General features: G+C 45.3%; 1 pseudogene across 1 annotated transcript; it reads right to left on the bottom strand.

The window, feature by feature from the left end:
• Nucleotides 1–4,958: 4,958 nt before the first annotated feature.
• LOC311131975 (phosphatidylinositol 4-kinase beta-like) lies at nt 4,959–23,113 on the bottom strand (annotated as a pseudogene). The gene is made up of 11 exons: nt 22,662–23,113; nt 10,075–10,302; nt 9,578–9,811; nt 9,334–9,443; nt 9,109–9,213; nt 7,293–7,416; nt 7,066–7,179; nt 6,669–6,820; nt 6,247–6,379; nt 5,867–5,987; nt 4,959–5,714 (listed from the first exon to the last, which is right to left on the bottom strand). The product of its transcript is annotated as a phosphatidylinositol 4-kinase beta-like (transcript).
• Nucleotides 23,114–24,028: the final 915 nt, after the last annotated feature.

Here is a 24,028-nt window from a genome sequence, read left to right as displayed (position 1 = left end):
GCAGGTAACCAATTACATAATTGTGCAACGTTCATCAGACCAGATATATAGTTCCCACTGGGCACAGATGTCATTTATACGTCTCGTTTTGATTTACATTTGGTTGAGTTGTCAACTAATGTGAATTCAATGTGAAATCCCCCCAAAAATTAACGTAATTGGATTTAGGTTAAAAGACGAAATTCCCTTACGTTGATGACTTCTTTCAAATCCAATCAGTTTCCCACTTTGATTCAACATCATCACATTGACATTTTTTATTGATACAACATTGATTCAACCAGTTCTTGCACAGTGGGTTACATTTAGGCAACAGTGATTCATAGGGTTTAGTTGAAAAGTTTCAACGTCATACTAGCCAAACAATCGGAGGCCCTTTGAATTACAGACCTGAATCTTTGAGTTTATGATCTAAGTTTTAAGGAATTTTATGATTGTTTTGTTTTGAGGATGTGAGGCAGTTTCAGCAGGCCTACGACCTACTGGTGAACTTCATTAATGAGCCAGCAAACAGGGAGCGACTAGAGCAGGAGATGGCTCTCGTAGGAGTAGGTCTACATGCAAGCTTGAGCGTTAGCTGCAGGCACCGTCTTCTCATCTAACATCTACTCAATGAGACTTTCTAAAGTGCTTGTCAATGAAGATTATGTAATTATCCTATTTGTTTGACTTCAGATCGACCGCATCAACTTCGCAGATGTTTTTTATGAATTCGTTCTACTAAGCCTTCTAGAAGGAAAGACATCTCTTCCTATATCTGTAAGTGTCCCTAAGAATGGAACATCCTGTTGTTTATCTATGCTATACACACTGTTGTCATATCAGATCTGTAGACACTCACTCATGTCCCCTGTTCCTTCTCCAGGAGCCTGGTAGCTTCCTTTATCTGCTCCTGCAAGTCATAATGAGGATTGACCCTCCTGGAGGAGCCTGGACAGAGGCTGCTGAGAACTTCTACCTCCTCGTTAAGGTACATTTGTGTGTCTCTCTCTCTCTCTCTCTCTCTCTCTCTCTCTCTCTCTCTCTCTCTCAATAATAGTTGATGATGTGTCTGTTGTCAACAGGACCAGATGAAGGCATGGCTACAATCCATCTTCAACCTCAATGAGTCATTCTATGAAAGCCCAGAGAGGCTCTCGGGGGAGGTGATGCGGAATCTAGAAATACAGGTTGAGTTCCTGCTGTCCAGCCTGGATTAAGGTTCCCAAACTGAGCTGAGGGCCCCATCACAAAATAAAGTGTTTTGCATTCAAACATTATCTGTCAATCGTAAACAAATGTTACATCATGTGTAGGGGAGAGTGGGGTAAGTTGAGCCATTTTTTACATTCAGCATTACTCTGTCAAGGGAAATATAGTATTCTTTCAAAAATATACAGTATCTGTCACGACTTCCTCCGAGGCTGCCCCTCTCCTTGTTCGGGCAGGCTTCGGCGTTTGTCGTAACCGGCCTTCTAGCCACTGCCGCTCCTCATCTCATCATCTCATCATTCCATTTGTTTTGTCTTGTTTATTACACACACCTGGTTCATATCCCCTCATTAGTACCTGTATAAGTGTTCCCTCTGCCCCCTTGTCTTTGTGTGTGATTGTTTATTGTGGAGGAGAGAGAAGCTTGGTGGAGCTCCATGTATTTTGTATCGCCGGGAATATTCCCTGTGTGCCTTGTATTTTCCAGTGCCCCTGTTTTGCGCACTGGAGTGTTTTTACTAGGGGTGTAACGATCCATCTACTACATCGATGTATCGATTTATATTCCTATGATCCAACTACATCGATCTGTGCTCGGCGAGTTGGCCTTTTGGACAACATATATCGATCTAACATCGTTTTAAATGTAATAAATCGATTGTATCGATACTAGGAAATAACCCATTGGATTTAAGCACGTCAGACTTTATATGGATGTTTTTTCTTAGCACTTTTAATGATAAAGGCTTTAAACATTACTCGATTCACTCTGCCTATCCGTGACGTCATCGCGCCAGCAGCAGCGCAAAGGCGCCAAGACAACAAAGCATAGCATGGTGGATGACAGAGGAGAAGCCGACGAGCGAGAAATTATCAAGCCACCATTGCGGTCCTTACAAGAAACAGGAATCTAGGAAACTTCACCTGCACTGTCCAGTATCCAGGTATTTATTTCAGTCACACTGGTTGAATTTTTGGCTAAAAGGTTACTGAATCGATTTCAAGTCACTGAATCGTTTCGGATCGTATCGTTCTAAATGAACCAATATCGTCCTTGAATCGTATCGACAACCACGAATCGTGATACAAATCGAATCGTTGTTAAAACGAATCGTTACACCCCTAGTAGTAGGTGCCAGGCACATGCGGTTTGAGTGTGTCAAGGACTGCAACGCTGCTGGGTTGTTCACCCTCAACTGTTTCCCGTGTGTATCAAGAATGGCCCAAGGACATCCAGCCAACTTGAGACAACTGTGGGACGCATTGGAGTCAACATGGGCCAGCATCCCTGTGGAACGCTTTCGACACCTTGTAGAGTCCATGCCCAGACAAAGTAGCTATAACCCTAGCATTAGAAGTTATTGGCTGCATTCACACAGGCAGCCCAATTCTGATATTTTTTCACTAATTGGTCTTTTGACCAATCACATCAGAGCTGATCAGTCAAAAGACCAACTAGTGAAAATACTAGAATTGGGCTGCCCGTCTCAACACAGCCATAGTGGCATCAGCGCTGCAAATTATTAGTATTCATAATATTTATTTAAAATCGCCAGTTGATTTCAATAGCCTACCATAGCACGTTGAGCGTCATTCCATATTAAACTGCTGAACTAACAATAGTCGAGGCTAGTCTATCCTTTATGGGAAACTGTATAAATCTACTGCAACACAAACTACTAGTCTGAATGAATGTCTATATATGTCATATTTATCAAAATGTTAAAAACCAAGAAAAGTAAAAAACTAAACAATTTCCGATTTATTGAATGAGTCATGCATTTAGTCTCGACATGATAAAAGGTCAGTCTCTGTACCACGTGAATGAAAAGTGAAACAGAATTAGAACGCTTCTTAAGTGTTAGTGTTTTGATACAATGTAAAGTAGACAATATTTCTTCCCCTGTACATTCTAAATGTCTTTAGTATCAAGGTCAAGGCACTCCATATCAACCATAGTTAATTTACTGGAATAAATGCTTTGCTTGGTGTGAACCAATTCCGTCTAAAACCATGTCTCTTTCAGGAAGGCACAATGTTCAGAACTTTGAAGGCAAAAATCATACATATAGAGCAGACATCACTTTCGATTTGAAACAAGTGTGATCTATACAATACATTTCTATCTGGAGCAGTCTGAACATTGTTCTGCACTGAATATACTCCTTGGCCTCAGGGCCATCTGAATGGACAAGCATTTATCTGGTGTGACACTGGACGAAGACAAAAATTCTGCTTCTCCATGGTTCTGAATGGGGAGACATCAAAATCAACACCCAGGTTTGACTGACAGAACCCGCTCCAGCAAAGATAAATGCACTTTAGTTATTTATATAATCTTACAGAATAATGTTTGGGTTGGAATGAATGAAGGGAAAGGCAATGAAGTAGTATTTAGAGAAAAGTAAGCAGGAGTGTTAAACTGATAAAAGCACTTCCTGGGTACATGACCTGTACACCCTTGTCCCAACTGTTGCATTGATAAAAGTTGTACCTCCCGTACATCAAGGCATCTGTTTGCTCACAGGAATGACTGCATTTTGGAGAGACAAGTTGTCCGTTTTTCTACACACAAAAGCCCCCCACCAACGACTTAGCTTTCAAACATAAGACATGAGCAGATAATAAGTTAAGTTATCCAAGCATGTAGCTCTTGAAACCGCTCTCTTCAATACTGAATACATGCTTGTGTTTGAGACTGCAAAAAAAAGAAGTAATATTTTAAAAATTCACATAAATCAAGGAAGTTGACTTGTGATAGCGAGCTCATACTGTTCAAAACAAGGAGAAATAAAACAGTCCAACAGACAGAGGAATGAGAGAAACACTCCCATTATTTACATAATCTGCTCAAGGACAACCCTCTCTCTGGATTGGCCCGAGTTATTCACAGGAATGCATCCGAGAGCCAACCAGAGGAACGTTTGAGCATTCTTTAAATATGCAACCTAAGTTAACATAACATACAATAATAATGTGTTAATATACACATTTCGTTAGAGATTAAAGACTAACATTAGTGGAACAGCAATGTTGAGTTTTTGCATAAATCCATTGTAATGGTTTTGTAAATTTAACCACAGGTAGCCATTTTGGTTCAACATAACTGTCATCAAGTGCATGAGGCTCATTACTACATTAATGTTCCTTCAAGTATGGTGGTTTACAGAGTGAAACTAGAAAATATCTACATGATGCATGTTGGTATGACACAGTCGGCATATTCAAATGGTAAAATGTCCTGCCCTTTCCTGATGGTTTCACATACTAGACAGACTGTTGCATGGTGCTTATTCAGTAAGGACAAGAGTCCCTAGAGAATTGAACTGTGACGATAGAGAACAGTCTCTTTTCTATTCATTGCATTTCTATCTATAACACTAAGTGCGTTACAGATGTGCTCTACTGAATGAGCCCCAGTTGTCCAAAACCCAGATTGAAATGAAACTGCACCTGCTATTAAGGATGGGAACAAAAACACATACAACCAGCAGCTTTGCTGCATGCTTGGACCCCTAATAAGAGATTAGTTGGTCCTAGTTCAATTTTCCAGTTCAAGTTTAAACATCGTTCAAAACACATAAAAACCTTGGATTAAGGAGTTGTTTTCCAGACAGATAACACTCATACACCAATGGTTGTTATAGTCCTTTTTCCCCTCTCTTCGGGTTGGCTCATTCTTGATAACCACAGAACTTTCAGAGAACAAAGAAAATGTCCATTAGAAAACCTCAGCAATTGATATGTCTTGTGCTTTTGTTGTCGTTACATAGTGGTTTCTCAACTTCTCAAAGTCAATTTTGCTCTAAGAACAAAAATAAGTACATATATTCTATATGTACTGCTTTGTGATGCTCTTGCACAATTGATCTACAGTTATTCATTTTTCATCCATTCTGAGAAAAGTCTTCTTGGCTCCTCTGAATATAGACCACTACCACATTGCCCCTCCCCCTTTTCAATGAAGTACCTTCTCCGATATTGATACTTATCCTTTTCGTGTGTGATTTGAACTGTGCGTTATGCCTCGTTTTAGAACAGTCAATGCGGTAAATGTCCTATGGATAGGAGGACAAGAGGGAGAGGAGGTGCGGACTCCCCCTCCACAAGGCCAAAACAAGGAGGGGGTAAACAGTGGTCCGTCTAAGACAAAGAACATACCGAGTTTGCAAACAGGTCCTGTAGCACTAGTCTATACACAAGTCCATTTTCCTAAATGTGCTGCTATGGCAAGCACACATGCGTGAGTCCATATGCACATGTTCACCACCATCTTTATATGTATGTTTGCTTGCTCTCCCATGTGGTTGTCCCATGTAGTAGAGTTTGGTGTCGAACTGTTCACATGATGCCGTTGGTGAAGTACTGGAAGCCGTCGTAAAGCTTGGTGGTGATGGAGCGCATGGAGCCATCCACCATCTGCTCCACCAGCACCTGTAGCTGCTCCTCCGTCAGGCTCATGTGGAAACGTTCCTTCAGGTAGCGGATGGTGCTGGAGCCATGGAAGCAGGGTAGGTGAGAGCCTGGTGGGGGAGGAGAGAGGGGAGACCCAGGGAGAGGGAGTCAGAGGAGTTGCAATCCCAAGACCACAGAGAAACCGGGCAAATAGATAATGTTTATGGAAAAACACCACAACACACTGGTCATGCTAATATACCGTTTTAGCTAACAGTACCTTGCTGCATGATCTCCACTATTTGGACCACCTTCTCCATGTGTTTGCGAGCAGCTATCAGGCGCTGGAGCATCAGCATCTTGTAGTAGTTGAACATGTCTTCATCCAGGCCTCCCATCACCTGAGAGAACCACAGACAACAGAGGTTAGTCTTTACACATAAAAAACCAACAGGTTATGCAGGCTACTGCAGCTAACCAGCAAACTCGCTAATAGCATCTTTGAACACTAACAAATGTATGCATTTATGCAGTGAACATTTTGTGAGGTTTCTAGCTAGATTGTTAGGCAGCTAGTTGTATGATCAATTCCACAGTGTTCTCCAGTTTACACTTATATGACAATGCAAATTCGCATGCAGTATAATTCATTTGACTCACATCCACAAATTCGCTGGTGAGCTTAAAAGCGGAGGTCTCAAAGCCCAGGTTCCTGGGCGAGCTGGACAGGATGAAGCCAAAGTCAATGTGGATTATGTGGCCCTCCGAGTCCAGGAGGATGTTTCCATTGTGTCTGGAGAAAGACAGAAAGGAGATAAGAGGGATAGGGGAACTGAGTAAAGGGTATAGGAATAGAGGAGAGGGTGGGATGTGGTAGTTGATATCAGACCACAAAAACTGTGTTTACACAGGCAGCCCAATTCTGACCTTCTGCCCAATTATTGGCAAAAGATCAGAATTGTGCAGCCTGTGTAAATGTAGCCAAACAGGCTCAAAGACAAAGGAAGCTAAGAGGGGAAATGGAACATGTGAGTAATGTAACGAGTGAAACTGAAGAGGGGTGAAAAGGGAGGGCTGCCCACCTGTCTTTAACCTGCAGCAGGTAGCAGATGAGACTGTAGCCGGCGCAGCTCTCCACAAAGTTGCACTGGGCGGTGAGGAAGGCCTCGGTGGTGTAGCTGCCGTGCTCCTGCAGGAAGTAGTCCAGCAGAGACAGCTGGCTCTGCTTCCTCACCTGGAGCACAGAAACAGCATTTTGTATGAAATAGCAACAGACACAGTATTCCATTAGAAAAAGCTACCGACACGGCATTCCATTAGAATTAGCAACTGACACGAAATTACTTAGATTATCAAAATCTTTCATCCCAAGAGTTACTGGATTACATAGCTAAACAACTCGGCTTGAAGTTATTGTTAGGCAACTTTGTCATGAGATTTCAAGTGCACAATTGGGTCCATCTCATTTTCTCTGCTCACCTGGTGCAGAGAGACAGCGTTCAGCACGGGCTCGATCATCCCGCTGTCCGATGACATCACCAGGATCTTATAGGGCTTGATCCACAGGGGGACGTGCTCCTGCTCCCAGATGGACTGGAGAGGAAAGGGGAGTAGTGGAGCGAATTAGTGATTGAATGAATGCTAATAAGAATAAATAATTCAGAGCATTTCTGTGGAATGGGACTCTACTGTGGAGAGTCAAGTACCTGTAGCTGGCTGAGCACCTGGAAGGCCAGTAGCTCTTGCCTCAGGTCGTACCCACACTTCACGATGACCGACAGCAGCCGCCAGTTTGGCAATTGACCGTAAGGGGAGCCCTCCCTTATCCGCCTGAGGGATGGAGAGAGCGGAAAGAAATAGTGAGACACAGCAAATGACTTTACAATGCCACAATGTGTTGTCTTCGCTGCACTAAGTGGGACAGACATGTATCCTCGGGTGGGGGATTGTGTATGCCCATCCATTTTGTCTCTTCTAGTAATTACACTGCTCAAAAAAATAAAAGGGAACACTTAAACAACACAATGTAACTCCAAGTCAATCACACTTCTGTGAAATCAAACTGTCCACTTAGGAAGCAACACTGATTGACAATATATTTCACATGCTGTTGTGCAAATGGAATAGACAACAGGTGGAAATTATAGGCAATTAGCAAGACACCCCCAATAAAGGAGTGGTTCTGCAGGTGGTGACCACAGACCACTTCTCAGTTCCTATGCTTCCTGGCTGATGTTTTGGTAGTGGTAGCATGAGACGGAGTCTACAACCCACACAAGTGGCTCAGGTAGTGCAGCTCATCCAGGATGGCACATCAATGCGAGCTGTGGCAAGAAGGTTTGCTGTGTCTGTCAGCGTAGTGTCCAGAGCATGGAGGCGCTACCAGGAGACAGGCCAGTACATCAGGAGACGTGGAGGAGGCTGTAGGAGGGCAACAACCCAGCAGCAGGACCGCTACCTCCGCCTTTGTGCAAGGAGGAGCAGGAGGAACACTGCCAGAGCCCTGCAAAATGACCTCCAGCAGGCCACAAATGTGCATGTGTCTGCTCAAACGGTCAGAAACAGACTCCATGAGGGTGGTATGAGGGCCCGACGTCCACAGGTGGGGTTTGTGCTTACAGCCCAACACCGTGCAGGACGTTTGGCATTTGCCAGAGAACACCAAGATTGGCAAATTCGCCACTGGCGCCCTGTGCTCTTCACAGATGAAAGCAGGTTCACACTGAGCACGTGACAGAGTCTGGAGACGGCGTGGAGAACGTTCTGCTGCCTGCAACATCCTCCAGCATGACCGGTTTGGCGGTGGGTCAGTCATGGTGTGGGGTGGCATTTCTTTGGGGGGCCGCACAGCCCTCCATGTGCTCGCCAGAGGTAGCCTGACTGCCATTAGGTACCGAGATGAGATCCTCAGACCCCTTGTGAGACCATATGCTGGCCCTGGGTTCCTCCTAATGCAAGACAATGCTAGACCTCATGTGGCTGGAGTGTGTCAGCAGTTCCTGCAAGAGGAAGGCATTGATGCTATGACGGAATCCAATTGAGCACATCTGGGACATCATGTCTCGCTCCATCCACCAACGCCACGTTGCACCACAGACTGTCCAGGAGTTGGCGGATGCTTTAGTCCAGGTCTGGGAGGAGATCCCTCAGGAGACCATCCGCCACCTCATCAGGAGCATGCCCAGGCGTTGTAGGGAGGGCATACAGGCACGTGGAGGCCACACACACGCACTACTGAGCCTCATTTTGACTTGTTTTAAGGACATTACAGCAAAGATGGATCAGCCTGTAGTGTGGTTTTCCACTTTAATTTTGAGGGTGACTCCAAATCCAGACCTCCATGGGTTGATAAATTTGATTTCCATTGATAATTTTTGTGTGATTTTGTTGTCAGCACATTCAACTATGTAAAGAAAAAAGTATTTAATAAGATCATTTCATTCATTCAGATCTAGGATGTGTTATTTTAGTGTTCCCTTAATTTTTTTGAGCAGTGTATATTTCTATGTACCAATCACCCACCTGACTTTCTCCTGCCAGGGCTCCTTGAGCGCCACAGCGGACGGGTCCTCCGGATCTTTCCGGAACGTTGTGGGGGTGTGGGCCAGGTTCTCTGATAGACGTCGCCTAAGACAAAAGAAACATGCGGTTGTAAAACAGCTATCCAGACCAAAACTCTATAACAAGAAAGTCTTAAAGAGAAACTACAAGCTAGCAGGGCAATTCTGTCAGGCAGTGACCCTGTACCTGATGTCGCCAGCGGCGGTGAAGACAGGCTCCTTGCTCTCCGTTCTGGTGATGCTGTCCACAGAGAACTGGGAGATGTTGTCACTGCTACTGGTGTGGCCTTCTGAGAGCTGAAACCATAGAAGGACCCCAGAGTTAAAAGTACATTCAAATCTGATTCACCTCCTCCTTCCCCAACAACCTAGTCATCAAAATGTGACTTAAAGTCAGACGGTGCCACCATGTGGTTGCCATGGGTACCTACCTCCACTTCCAACTTGCCGATGTCATCCACGGCCCAGGCCTCGTCGTCGTTGTCGTAGTTGGGCACGGTGGAGAAACTGCCGGCGCGCTGCTCGGCTGTGATGCCAACGCACTCCGGGAGGAGGTTGTCCACAGAGCGGGCGCTGCGGATGCATGTCTCCGGGATGCGCAGGGGAATGCCGGACGTCTCGAACCTCTCGCACTCCAGCACCTCCACGTAGATGATGTACGGGGCCTGAGAGGAAGGGGAGAATGAAGAGGTCACTGGAGTTCTAGACCTATTTTTGTAAGGTACATTTATGCAGGAAGTCCCATTAACAAAGAGCATTGGGGCCCACTCCATCTAAACTCCAGGCTCCTCAGAAATAAATAACAAACTAACAAATGAGTTAACTAATTAATCGTGTCAAACTACTAGGCATTCTGGTCACCTTGTTTTTGGAGCCTGTTGTGTGTGTGTACCTCCTTATACATGTGTATTACAACAAGTTGCCTCACCTTATCTTTGGAGTTGAGCACCACGGCCTGTGTGTGGGGCACGCGCACCACGTGGTGGTCGAAGGCTGCAGTGGGCAGCCAGACGCGGGCTGGCAGCTTGTGGTTGAGCTGTGACAGCTCTGAGATGAGCTGCCAGGTCTTCTGCTCCTTGGTGGGCAGCGTGGCCAGCCGCTTTCCGATGCCCATCAGAGACTTGATGAACTCCCTCTGCAGCGTCAGGCGCAACGGCTACAGAGAGGAGGAGCGAGGTTAGGAGGAGGAGAGCTGGTTAGAATCTAGATCAAGATAGATGTCTTTTTGTGTTCTGAAGACATTTACAACAAGCTACAGCAAATAACAAGTGGCACATCTTTTTTTTAGGGTCCTTCCTTGAATGACTGCACACACAAAAAAAAAAGAAAAAAAAAGAGAGGCTGAGAAAGGAGGGAGGAAGATGGGTATGATGGGAATTGAAAGAAGGATGTTTTAGGAGCGGAATCTGAAGAGAAAACCAAGGGGAGGTATAAGACTAAGAATGCATGGGCACAGGGAGAAAGAAGCAAATAAATTAAATTCTGTCAACCCATTGCAGTACCACATTCCAGCACCAGAGATCAGTACCACAATGGTTAAAATGAGAGACTTGAGCGAAACCCAGATACCAAACAAGCTCTTGGGCCTTGGAGATGTTTAGTCAACTTATGGTGTCCAATATCTTCATATTTAAAGTATGAGCAATATTCAATACCATTATAGTAGGTCAAAGTACAAATCTAGGAAGTCCTTTGTTCTACAGTCCACCATTAAGGCTACTTTGAAATTAGATAACATCTCAATCATAAGGTTACTATATAAAAAAAGTACTTACATTTTGTTTTGTTATGGAAACAAGTTCCAATTAAGTAGGCTAACATATGGGACAGTTAACATTTTTGTTAAAATACTTAACACACAAGAAAAAAAGGTTAATTTGTTAGTTCTTAGTTAAAGGTAGACTCAGTGAAATGTATGTTGCCACGAGCAGCACCGCAGATATTGAGATGAGCGAGATAAAATACTTTGCTCACACAGTCGCACTGTTACAGCATGGTAGCCAAGGGACCAAAACAGCGGAGAAGTTGAGCCTCGCACTTCAACGCTCTTAGTTGTTGTGGAAATTGACCCACTATGCTGTTTACTTTCTGCATCTACGTCATCCCACTGAGTCTACCTTTAATACCAGGTAGGCCAATTTTTGCCACATGAACTACTGCCAGTGGCGTATGTTGCTTAGGACTACCATGTAAAATGTGTAAACGTGTGTAATTATGACTGACTTTGACTGACTCTCCTTCAGTAAAGGTTACTCCAGGTGTCTTTACATTTAGCTGAGTCTCCCCATTCCAAAACTCCCAGAAGCATTTTTCAAAAACATGAAGCAAGTTATCCGATTACAGAGAGAAAAACAACCCAAGGGGTTGAGACCATTGCACTACATGCCAATGTCCATACTTTTATACCACAAAGAAATCATGCCCAATGCATACATGTGCTAGTTGGTGTGGACATTGAAACAGAGCCTAGAGGTGGCGTTGACACACAGATTAGGGCTAGGGCTGTTGCGGTGACCTTATTACCGCCAGTCACGAGTCGTGACCGCAGTTAAATTCCCGTTGGTAAAGGTACTCCCAATCCAAAACTGCGCAAATGAACGGTGCTGATGGATAGCCTACCAAACTTGCTAATGGCCTGGAACTCAGTGCTCTATTGTCCCTCTAATCACATCATGATTTAATTTGAATAATCTGAATGATGAGGACAAATAATTATGGGAGTTACAGTTCCTGTTCCGAAATGGACACGGGAAAGCCCCGGACCCAATATGCATACATTTTTAAAACCTCTCCCGAAAGGACAACTGGTCTGATCCGAGTGAGGGAAGCAGCAGAAAAGCCAATTGTTTTGCTACTTTATTCAACCGGACCCATGGGAGGGGAGAGAGCGAAAGCGAGGCCGTTCAGTGTGTGTGTGAATGTATGAGTAAGCACCATGAGCCTGAGAGAGAGACCGCAACCACTGTTAACTTCTTGCTAGTTATTTATCATCCAATCCGATTATTCAGTACCTGTCTTGACTGTATCAAACTGAGAGAAGCTAGCTAACTCGGCTAATTGAGCCTAGCCATAACATTACTGCGCTTTTCACCGTCCTACCGTTAGCCTACACATAACTCCACTCAGACTATAGCGTAAATAGCAGCATACCCGTTGGCTTTTGGTCGTTGTAGCCTCTCATTTCACTTTTAATTCCATCTTCCATTGATTAGATCTCCCCCTCTCCAAATCATCAATATATAGAGTTGCATCATGCAGCCCTTTATGTTTTGATTTCTAAGACATTCCCTGGTTTATTAGCCTATCACAACTAAATCAATAATGGATTTTATTGTGATGGCTATATTAAAAATGTACTTTGACTTTTTAAAATCTAGATGTTCCAAAAGCGCGCTAAACATGTTTATGTTAATTAACGGTCAATTACCGTGAGACCGGCAGTCATTTGCATGACAATTACCGCCTGCCAAAATTTCATGACCGCCACAGCCCTAGTTAGGCCTATTCAAAACCACAGATTTTCCAGGACGAGGAAACTGTATTTCATAGCATTTCCTTGGTCTTTTTGTGTTGACAGGCAAACCAAGCAGCTTCCTTAGCATTCTACTTTTGTAGTCAAATGTCAAAATGCCTTTCCTGTGAAGAAGTGTATTTTCTGGATCATGACCAAACGTCATGACTTCCTGACATTACTTCCAGAGTGGACAGGACGTTCTGTTGAGGAAGGGTCCCCGAGTGTTACTGGGATCGGATTTCCCTATTCAAAACAACTGATTCTGGACCCATGCTTAACGAGGCAAAATAATTGGTGTTCCAAGTGGCTGGGTAACACTTCCCAAAATGTAATTCATAGATTTGAAAAGGTAGAGTGGATATCTGCTCTATCATATAGAGTCGAGTCCTGTTAGGGCTGGCACAATTACCGTATATATTTTACCTTTATTTAACTAGGCAAAGTCAGTTAAGAACATATTCTTATTTACAATGACGGCCTACACCAGCCAAACCCAGACGACGCTGGGCCAATTCTGCACCGCCCTATGGGACTCCCAATCACAGCAAGTTGTGATACAGCCTGGAATCGAACCAGGGGGTCTGTAGTGACACCTCAAGCACTGAGATGCAGTGCCTTAGACCACTGCGCCACTCGGTTATGGATGAAGCCGGCACGAAAATAAAATAACCCGTCTTTTTTTTTGTGGAACAACTGTTCATGGACTCAACAACATGATGAAACTTTGCTCCTTGCTGAAACAAGCAAGGTGTTGTAGCAAACGAGTCTTCTGCTCTATTGCACTCCATTGTAAAGTGCAAGGGTGACAATATACACTACATTACCAAAAGTATGTAGACACCTGCTTGTCAAATATCTCATTACAAAATCGTGGGCATGTTGGAAGATGTTGGAACATTGCTGCGGGTACTTGCTTCTACTCAACCACAAGAGCATTCGTGAGGTCGGGCACTGATGTTGGGCGATTAGGCCTGGCTCGCAGTCAGCGTTCCAATTCATCCCAAAGGTGTTCGATGGGGTTGAGGACAGGGCTCTGTGCAGGCCAGTCAAGTTCTTCCACACCGATCTCAACAAACCATTTCTGTACAGACCTCGCTTTGTGTACAGGGGCATTGTCATGCTGAAACAGGAAAGGGCCTTCCCCAAACTGTTGCCACAAAGTTGGAAGCACAGAATCGTCTAGAATGTCATTGTATGCTGTAGCGTTAAGATTTCCCTTCACTGGAACTAAAGGGCTTAGCCCGAACCAAAAACAGCCCCAGACCATTATTCATCCTCCACCAAACTTTACAGTTGGCACTATGCATTTGGGCAGGTAGCGTTCTCCTGGCATCCGCCAAACCTAGATTAGTCCGTCGGACTGCCAAATGGTGAAGCATGATTCATCACTCCAGAGAACGCATTTCCACTGCTCCAGAGTCCAATGGCGGTGAGCTTTACACCACTCCAGCCGACACTTGGCATTGCGTATGGTGATCTTAGGCTTGTGTGCAGCTGCTCGGCCATGGGAACCCACTTCACGTTGCTTCCAGAGGCAGTTTGGAACCCGAAGACAGACGATTTTTATGCGCCATGCGCTTCAGCACTCGCCGGTCTCGTTCAGTGAGCTTGTGTGGCCTACCACTTTGCGGCTGAGCCGTTGTTGCTCCTAGACGTTTCCACTTCACAATAACAGTACTTACAGTTTACCGGGGAAGCTCTAGCAGGGCAGGAATTTGACAAACTGACTTGTTGGAAAGGTGGCATCCTATGACGGTGCCACGTAGAAAGTCACTGAGCTCTTCAGTAAGGTAATTCTACTGCCATGGTTTGTCTATGGAGATCACATGGCTTTGCTAAATTTTATACACCTGTCAGCAACAGGTGTGGCTGAAATAGCCAAATCCACTAATTTGAAGGGGTGTCCACATACTTTTGTATATATATATAGTGTATTTGACCGCAACTGGATCCAAATAACTGAAAATGTAATTCTCATGCTGATTAGATTTTCAAATATGTAATGCATTTCAGGAGTCTAGCCTAAAATGAGCAATTAGCTGTAGGATACTTTCCGGAATGTACCTGTATAGACAGTAACTGCTCACCCAATAGACATGTAACCAAAGTACACGTTGCTGATGACAACTGCCTTGGGGATAGAGTCGACAGGGAGACCGAGCCTGAGGCTTGGGTTACCTGCAGAACACAACAAGGTGTGGCAGAAATGCATTTTCTCTGTGTGCATGTACGTCAGCAGTAGAGCAGACGTCCTTTGCACTTGTTGTCCAGGTGATTGTTGAACACAGGGCGATGTGTTAGAATACCATTTTGTAAGGGCGGAGCTAAAATCGGGTGACAACGCATAGCTCCTCTGTACTAGCCTATCTGATAAGGAAGTCAGTCTAAAGACCTACAACTGATTTTACAGCAGTCAAATCAATGTTGAGGCATTTGCCTGCCACCGAACGTCTTTATGTTCAAGTGAATAATGCTTGACCGAACGGATAAGTAAAAAATAATAATAAATCACGCTAAAAATCACAAAAATCTAACAATTATGCTACCCCAATCAGAATTTGATCAAAGTGTCCTCTGTTATTGTAGGCCTACAGGCACGAGTGGTCTTTCAATCATGCAGTCGCAAGATGTGTTTTTGAGATCAAAGCGAGACTAGCTCCACGTGAACATGTTGATATTGATTGCTAGTTAGTGAGCTATTTACCCAGTTATAGCCAATTTTTGGTCAGCAATGAAAATCTTGGAAAAGTCATGGTGTGTCCATCACCTGAATGTGTTCAAGTGGGCAGTTGCCAGAGGAGAGAGGGGGTGAGAGACATTGCGCAGCAGGTAAAATAATGATTTTGCCTATAGACTAACTAGATAGCCATTTCAAAACATAGTGAGTGGCTGGTTCTCGCTAGTTAACTATTAGCATGTATTAATGTCATTGTCATGTCAGATGTCCTATATCCAGATAAACTTTCCACCGGCACTCACGTATAACCGCAAATGGCCGACATGCAGTTGATACAGGAGTGTTGATGAAACCAATATTGCATACTCCGGTTGTAAAACAGTCTCTCAAACGCTCAGAATTTGCTAGGATTCTCCTCTATTCAATACTGGCCATGTAATTCTGACATATATATACACACACACACTACTGTTCAAAAGTTTGGGGTCACTTAGAAATGTCCTTGTTTTCAAAAGAAAAGCAATTTTTTTGTCCATTAAAATAACATCAAATTGATCAGAAATACAGTGTAATACGCGCTTTCTATTCTGGTTAGAGCGCTGTTCTGTGAAGGGAGTAGTACACAGCGTTGTACAAGATCTTCAGTTTCTTGGCATTTCTCGCATGGAATAGCCTTCAGTTCTCAGAACAAGAATAGACTGACGAGTTTCAGAAGAAAGTTGTTTGTTTCTGGCCATTTTGAGCCTGTAATCGAACCCACAATTGCTGATGCTCCAGATACTCAACTAGTCTCAAGAAGGCCAGTTTTATTGCTCCTTTAAAATCAGCACAACAGTTTTCAGCTGTGCTAAAATAATTGCAAAAGGGTTTTCTAATGATCAATTAGCCTTTTAAAATGATAAACTTGGATTAGCAAACACAACGTGCCATTGGAACACAGGACAGATGGTTGCTGATAATGGGCCTCTGTACGCCTATGTAGATATTCCATTAAAAATCTGCCGTTTCCAGCTACAACATTAACAATGTCTACACTGTATTTCTGATCAATTTGATGTTATTTGAAAAATGGACAAATAAAATGCTTTTCTTTCAAAAACAAGGACATTTCTAAGTGACCCCAAACTTTTGAACGGTAGTGTATATAGAAACAGAAATAATTAGTGTAAAGCGACAGCTGCATCTGTAGTTAAACCCCTCATGTATGTTTCCATTGAATCCCACTCTGGGGGGAAAATGGTGCTATCTGAATCCACCACAGTGCCCCAGCCCGGCGGCTATGTTGCCAAGACGACGCGAGGTGGGCAGGAAGAGGGAAGTAGTGAGGCGGAGAGGGCATACCTGGGCACTGACAGCTGAGCCCAGACTGTAAACAAAAAAGGGCTGTAATGCAACACCCACCCAATCTGCACTGCGGGGGTGGTCCCACTCACATTACAGCGCGGCTCAAAATTGTGGACATATTTCACAGCATTCTTCTTCCTCTTCACTGTGATTGGTGCCTCTTGGTTTTTCCTCACTGTTGCAATCCAGCCAGAGGCCAAGTAAAAAGATCAAAACAAAATTAGTCAGGTCAGTCCTTAGGCCAATAACCAGGACTAACAAGATGGCGTGTGAAGCCTTATCAATAAGGACTATCAGTACAGTATTTATTATCAAAGCAAAATGGACTGCTTGGCATCCAACTAGTGATCACTGTGTACTAGTAGCTAGCTAGCTAGCTAGCGGGTAGCTACTGGTAACGTTTATTGGTAATTATCTGTTTAGTGCAATGGTGGAGAGTGGTTTCCAATGTTAATGTGCTAGCTAATGTGCTAGCTAGCCAACGTTTAATTTTTTGCTGCGTTATGAAAGGAACTAGACACGGACATGAATTATCTGTTTAGTGTGTTAACACACTCTTGGTATGCTAGCTAGCTAGCGGGTAGCTACTGGTAACGTTTATTGGTAATTATCTGTTTAGTGCAACGGTGGAGAGTTGTTTCCAATGTTAATGTGCTAGCTAGCCAACGTTTAATTTTTGCTGCGTTATGAAAGGAACTAGACACGGACATGAATTATCTGTTTAGTGTGTTAACACACTCTTGGTAGTTTGTTGTAACCATGTATTGGTGCTAAACTGTGTGTTATTGGATGCTAGCATGCTAGTTAGCTATGGCGTCATAGCTAGGCATCGTGGGCTGTTGTGGGTAGTTACTGTGGGTTGGCATTGTTTTTCGGCGGTGCCGGGGGTAGCACGAAGCTAGCTAGCTAGCCGTTCTTCAAACAAGGTCAACACAGTGGCCATTGCTAGCTAGCCAACAGACACGGACACGAATTATCTGCTTAGTGTGTTAACACACTATTGGTGGTTTGTTGTGACCAAGTGTTGGTGCTAAACTGTGTGTTTTTGGATGCTAGCATGCTAGTTAGCTATGGTGTCATAGTTAGCTAGCTGAATAAAGTGGGTTGAGTCTATTCCTTTAAACATTGAACCGCTGTGGTTCACAACAATTCTGATTTCTAAAGGTGGAAGTTGGTAGAGTTTTTGTTCGGGTGGTTCAGTGAAACAATTATAGTTTCTGAGGTAGAAGTTTTTGGTGAGGGAGGCCCTGCTCTCTACTCTCCCAGATGTTTAGTTCATTTCATTCCGATCTCCTCTGCATTATTGTAGCCATTTGCTACAGCCTGTCAACTATGCCTCTGCCTATCCCTGTTCTCTCCTCTCTGCACAGGCTACACAAACGCCCCACACCGCGTGGCTGCTGCCTCTCTAACCTGGTGGTCCCTGCACGCACCCCACACCTGGAGTTCCAGGTCTCAGGCAGCCTCTGGAACTGCCGTTCTGCTGCCAACAAAGCTGACTTCATCCCAGCCTATGCTAATCTCCAGTCCCTCGACTTCCTGGCGCTGACGGAAACATGGATTACCACTGAAAACACTGCTACTCCTACTGCTCTCTCCTCGTCTGACCATGTGTTCTCGCATACCCCGAGAGCATCTGGTCAGAGGGGTGGTGGCACAGGAATAATCATCTCTCCCAAGTGGACATTCTCAATTTTTCCCCTAACCCATCTGTCTATCTCCTCATTTGAATTCCATGCTGTCACAGTCACTAGCCCATTTAAGCTTAATATCCTTGTCATCTATCGCCCTCCAGGTTCCCTTGGAGAGTTCATCAATGAGCTTGACGCCTTGATAAGTTCCTTTCCTGAGGATGGCTCACCCCTCACAGTTTTGGGGGATTTCAACCTCCCTATGTCCACATTTGACTCATTTCTCTCTGCCTCCTTCTTTCCACTCCTCTCCTCTTTTGACCTCACCCTCTCACCGTCCCCCCCCTACTCACAAGGCAGGCAATACGCTTGACCTCATCTTTACTAGATGCTGCTCTTCTACTAATCTCACTGCAACTCCCCTCCATGTCTCCGACCACTACTTTGTTTCCTTTTCTCTCTCGCTCTCCTCCCACACTACTCACTCTGCCCCTACACAGATGGTAATGCGCCGCCGCAACCTTCGCTCTCTCTCTCCCACTACTCTCTCCTCTTCCATCCTATCATCTCTTCCCTCTGCTCAATCCTTCTCCCTCCAATCTCCTGATTCTGCCTCCTCAACCCTCCTCTCCTCCCTTTCTGCATCCTTTGACTCTCTGTGTCCCCTATCCTCCCGGCCGGCTCGGTCCTCCCCTCCAGCTCCGTGGCTTGATGACTCATTGCGAGCTCACAGAACAGAGCTCCGGGCAGCGGAGCGGAAATGGAAGAAAACTAAACTCCCTGCCGACCTGGCATCTTTTCACTCCCTCCTCTCTACATTTTCTTCATCTGTTTCTGCTGCTAAGGCCACTTTCTACCACTCTAAATTCCAAGCATCTGCCTCTAACCCTAGGAAGCTCTTTGCCACATTTTCCTCCCTGCTGAATCCTCCCCCCCCTCCTCTCTCTCTGTGGATGACTTCGTCAACCACTTTGAAAAGAAGGTTGACGACATTCGATCCTCGTTTGTTAAGTCTAATGACACTGCTGGTCCTACTCACACTGCCCTACCCTATGCTTTGACTTCTTTCTCCCCTCTCTCTCCAGATAAAATCCTGCGACTTGTGACTGCAGGCCGCCCAACAACCTGCCCGCTTGACCCCAATCCCCTCCTCTCTTCTCCAGACCATCTCCGGTGACCTTCTCCCCTACCTCACCTCGCTGATCAACTCATCCTTGACCGCTGGCCATGTCCCTTCCGTCTTCAAGAGAGCGAGAGTTGCTCCCCTTCTCAAAAAACCAACACTCGATCCCACTGATGTCAACAACTACAGACCAGTATCCATTCTTTCTTTTCTTTCCAAAACTATTGAGCGTGCCGTCTTTAGCCAACTCTCTTGCTATCTCTCTCAGAATGACCTTCTTGATCCAAACCAGTCAGGTTTCAGGACTGGTCATTCAACTGAGACTGCTCTTCTCTGTGTCACGGAGGCTCTCCGCACTGCTAAAGCTAACTCTCTCTCCTCTGCTCTTGTCCTTCTAGACCTGTCTGCTGCCTTTGATACTGTGAACCATCAGATCCTCCTCTCCACCCTCTCCGAGCTGGGCATCTCCGGCGCGGCTCACTCCTGGATTGCGTCCTACCTGACCGGTCGCTCCTACCAAGTGGCGTGGCGAGAAGCTGTCTCCGCACCACGTGCTCTCACCACTGGTGTCCCCCAGGGCTCAGTTCTAGGCCCTCTCCTTTTCTCCCTATACACCAAGTCACTTGGCTCTGTCATATCCTCACATGGCCTCTCCTATCATTGCTACGCTGACGATACACAACTAATCTTCTCCTTTCCCCCTTCTGATAACCAGGTGGCGAATCGCATCTCTGCATGTCTGGCAGACATATCAGTATGGATGACGGATCACCACCTCAAGCTGAACCCTGGCAAGACTGAGCTGCTCTTCCTCCCGGGGAAGGACTGCCCGTTCCATGATCTCGCCATCACGGTTGACAACTCCGCTGTGTCCTCCTCCCAGAGTGCGAAGAGCCTAGGCGTGACCCTGGACAACACCCTGTCGTTCTCCGCCAACATCAAGGCGGTGACCCGCTCCTGCAGGTTCATGCTCTACAACATTCGGAGAGTACGACCCTGCCTTACACAGGAAGCGGCACAGGTCCTAATCCAGGCACTTGTCATCTCCCGTCTGGACTACTGCAACTCGCTGTTGGCTGGCCTCCCTGCCTGTGCCATTAAACCCCTACAACTCATCCAGAATGCCGCAGCCCGTCTGGTGTTCAACCTTCCCAAGTTCTCTCACGTCACCCCCCTCCTCCGCACACTCCACTGGCTTCCAGTTGAAGCTCGCATCCGCTACAAGACCATGGTGCTTGCCTATGGAGCAGTGAGGGGAACGGCACCTCTGTACCTTCGGGCTCTGATCAGTCCCTACACCCAAACGAGGGCATTGCGTTCATCCACCTCTGGCCTGCTGGCTCCCCTTCCTCTGCGGAAGCATAGTTCCCGCTCAGCCCAGTCAAAACTGTACGCTGCTCTGGCACCCCAATGGTGGAACAAGCTCCCTCACGACGCCAGGACAGCGGAGTCACTCACCACCTTCCGGAGACATTTGAAACCCCACCTCTCTAAGGAATACCTGGGATAGGATAAAGTAATCCTTCTACAGATTCAAGCTAGGCTTAAGTAGCGGAAACTGTCATTACTACAACCTCATGAAAGTGACAGGTTTTTATTTGACAAAAACTTTGATATAAAGTTGTTTTTGTTGAAAATAAAAACCTGTCACTTTCATGAGGTTGTAGTAATGACAGTTTCCGCTACTTAAGCCTAGCTTGAATCTATGTGCCTTTGATTTGACGGCCTGCACGACCGTTAAACCCGACGATGTGTTTCTGCACATGAGCTTAGCTAGCTAACGTTGCCAAAACATCACCTACAAGCGTGATCGGGGATTTCTATTGGAGAAGCAGTTTCTGCCCATCTTTGCTAATACATCCTAAAGAGCAAAGTCAATAAAGCGAAGTGCCCTTGAACTCCTTTGGGCTGTTGGTTGCATTCTGTGGATTGTTAATGTAATCCACCTGCCCTACAGGATTATTCACAGCACAGACACAGATTAAACAGGGATCACTGGCCACAACAACATCAGCAGGGAGGTTTGATGCAGGCATACGTGGGGAAGGGAAGGGAGGAAAACAGAGTGAGGGAGAGCGAAAGAGAAGGAGAGGAGATTAGCTGAGAGAGGGATGGGTAGAGGATTTTTAAAAAGGATGACAAAAACAGGCACAAAAAACAGAATAGAGAGAGACTAGAGGTGAGAGGAAACATTGGTAGTAGGGAGAAAATGCATAACACAGCAAGATGCCTGGGAGAGTCCAAGAAAGCGTTGAACGAGGGGAGAGGGACCATCTTTCTGCTATATTTCAGGACCTTGTCCCATCTAAAACTACCCAATTTGATTTCTCATAAAATAACTGATCCCCTGATGAGAGAGAGAGAGGACTGACAGAAGGTTGCAAGCCAGACAATCAGTGAGACCAAGAGAAAGGCCAGACAAGAGGAAGCAGAAAACTTCCACAAGAACCATATCGCTCGTCAACACTGACACAAATCCTGCCCCAACACAAACATGCTCACAATAGCATCTGCTAAACAATCCAATGTCTGCAATGATAGAAAGTGACCAATTTTTTCACCAAGCTCTCCATTCGAGAGGGACCCACCCTCAACCTCACACCAGCTGCAGAGCAATCTAGCTGAGAAGTCCAGCCAAAAAGGAGAGGGAGGACACTGCACGCCCAAAACAATAGGGAGGGAACTCTGGAGATGTGGGACAGATGCTACCTAACCCCACCCCCTTCTTTATTAGTTAGACTGAGGGTAGTCTGGCTAGACCATAGAAAGAGCTGTTATAACGCTCCTCAATGTCCAAAACTCGTACTCCTGGGCTCCCAAAGAATATTCAATTTTGACAGAACAGTTTTTGCACAAGTAATATTATTGTGAGACATGGAAGACGAGCCTGCAAGTCGCAAGCAAACGCTGCACCTGCGAATAATAAAAAGTATTGCTGACTCAGCACACTCCAGCATGGCTGATCCAAGTTTCCCTTGCTGAATCCCACAGTGTTCTGTAGGACAACCATTTACTACTGACACACAGATGGAGAAAAACTTGGTATTCAGGTTACTCAGGGTTTCCTGTGCTTTATCATCCATAGGGACTATAAAAGAGAACATGTATGCAACAGGCCTACTATTAAAGATTAAAAACGTACAAAGACATTCTATACTCTACAACTCTGATCCCACTCTCCCTTCCCTCTTTTTGTATGACAAAATATGTTAAAAAAGGTACTCACCTCATCGTAGCCGCTTTCCACCTTGGGGTTGCTGGCTGTTCTCCTGAGGCACTCCCCAGGCTTGTGCAATGCGTGGCGTCCGACTTGGATCGCTGATGTGTCCGCTTGGAAGGCGAGAGGTAGGCATCGGCAGGGATGATTTGGCTGTCGGGGGCCGGGGGCGGCTCCACGGTGTGCCGCTGGTGGTGTCGAATGTGGGCAACGTCCCGCAGCCCAGGGCTGGCGTCCGCAGCACCGGCGGGACCCACACCTTTAGAAGCTGAGTGGGGCTTTAGTTCGTCTGAGAGGATTAGCTTGCGCAGCTTGGTGCCGCGCGAGTGGCGCTGGGTAGAGATGTGCATGTCGGAGGAGTAGGCGCCGAGCAGCCATGCCGTCTGCAGGGAGAAGGCAATGCTCTGGCGGCAGCGGTGCACCACGTAGGGCCGGATGGCGTCGCCCATATCCTCGTCCATATAGGAGATGCAAAAAAGTTTGGTTAAAATTAGAGCTAAAGTTAAAGATGACTATATGGGAGTAAGAGAAGAAGAGTCCCATTTAAAGGTCCAATGCAGCTGTTTTCTCTCAATTTAAAATAGTTTCTGGGTAACAATTAAGTACCTTACTGTGATTTATTTTAAATTAAAATGGTCAAAAAGAAACTAATAGCTTCTTAGCAAAGAGACATTTCTCAAGCAAGAATTTTGATAGGACTGTCTGGGAGTGGTGTGAGTGGGGAGGGGAAAACTAGCTGTTATTGACAGCGGTTTGGAGGTGTGATGTCACCAGGCAGGCCAACATTTCGTCTCACCACCATAGAATGACATTTCAGGCGTCTTTTAAAATGGCTCTTACACTAAAAACGGCATTGTAATCTTTCAGAATTTCACTGTTATTCCAACCTCAGTGTGGAATATATATAAAACACAGGAAAATCATGTTGACTACACTAAGGTTTTTAAGCAAACCTGGGACTTGAACCAACTATGAGAAGTCGGCATTTGATTTACAGTACTTACGAACAAAGGTCAGTTCAGGCGGTTACTGCAGTTTTGCGAAGGTCGGATATACAGGCCCTTTTGAAGTAGCTTCAGGGGGAGGGAATTTCAGCAACACACTACAGTACTAGACCACACCTTGAAGTCTTAATCGTCGCCACTTCTTGCTTTGGATTTAATTTGTCATGTCAGTAAAGGAAAATCTAAACAAACTCATGGTGTCCAATGACTAATTTGTCTGGTGAATGTCATTCATTATTTCACAATTGACTCATTCAACCAATATGTAATGATACTGTACACAGCTGGTTTTATATCTGCTGTTTTTACCTGCCAAGCTCCATTTTCTAATTCTTGTGGAAACGTTTTTGAATGTTCTTAAAGGGTTACAGT

This window comes from Coregonus lavaretus (assembly GCF_964263955.1).
Source record: "Coregonus lavaretus genome assembly, chromosome: 7".
NCBI classification, from domain to species: Eukaryota; Metazoa; Chordata; class Actinopteri; order Salmoniformes; family Salmonidae; genus Coregonus; species Coregonus lavaretus.
The sequence above is the reverse complement of the archived record's forward strand: the minus strand, read 5'-3'. Positions and strand labels throughout refer to the sequence as shown.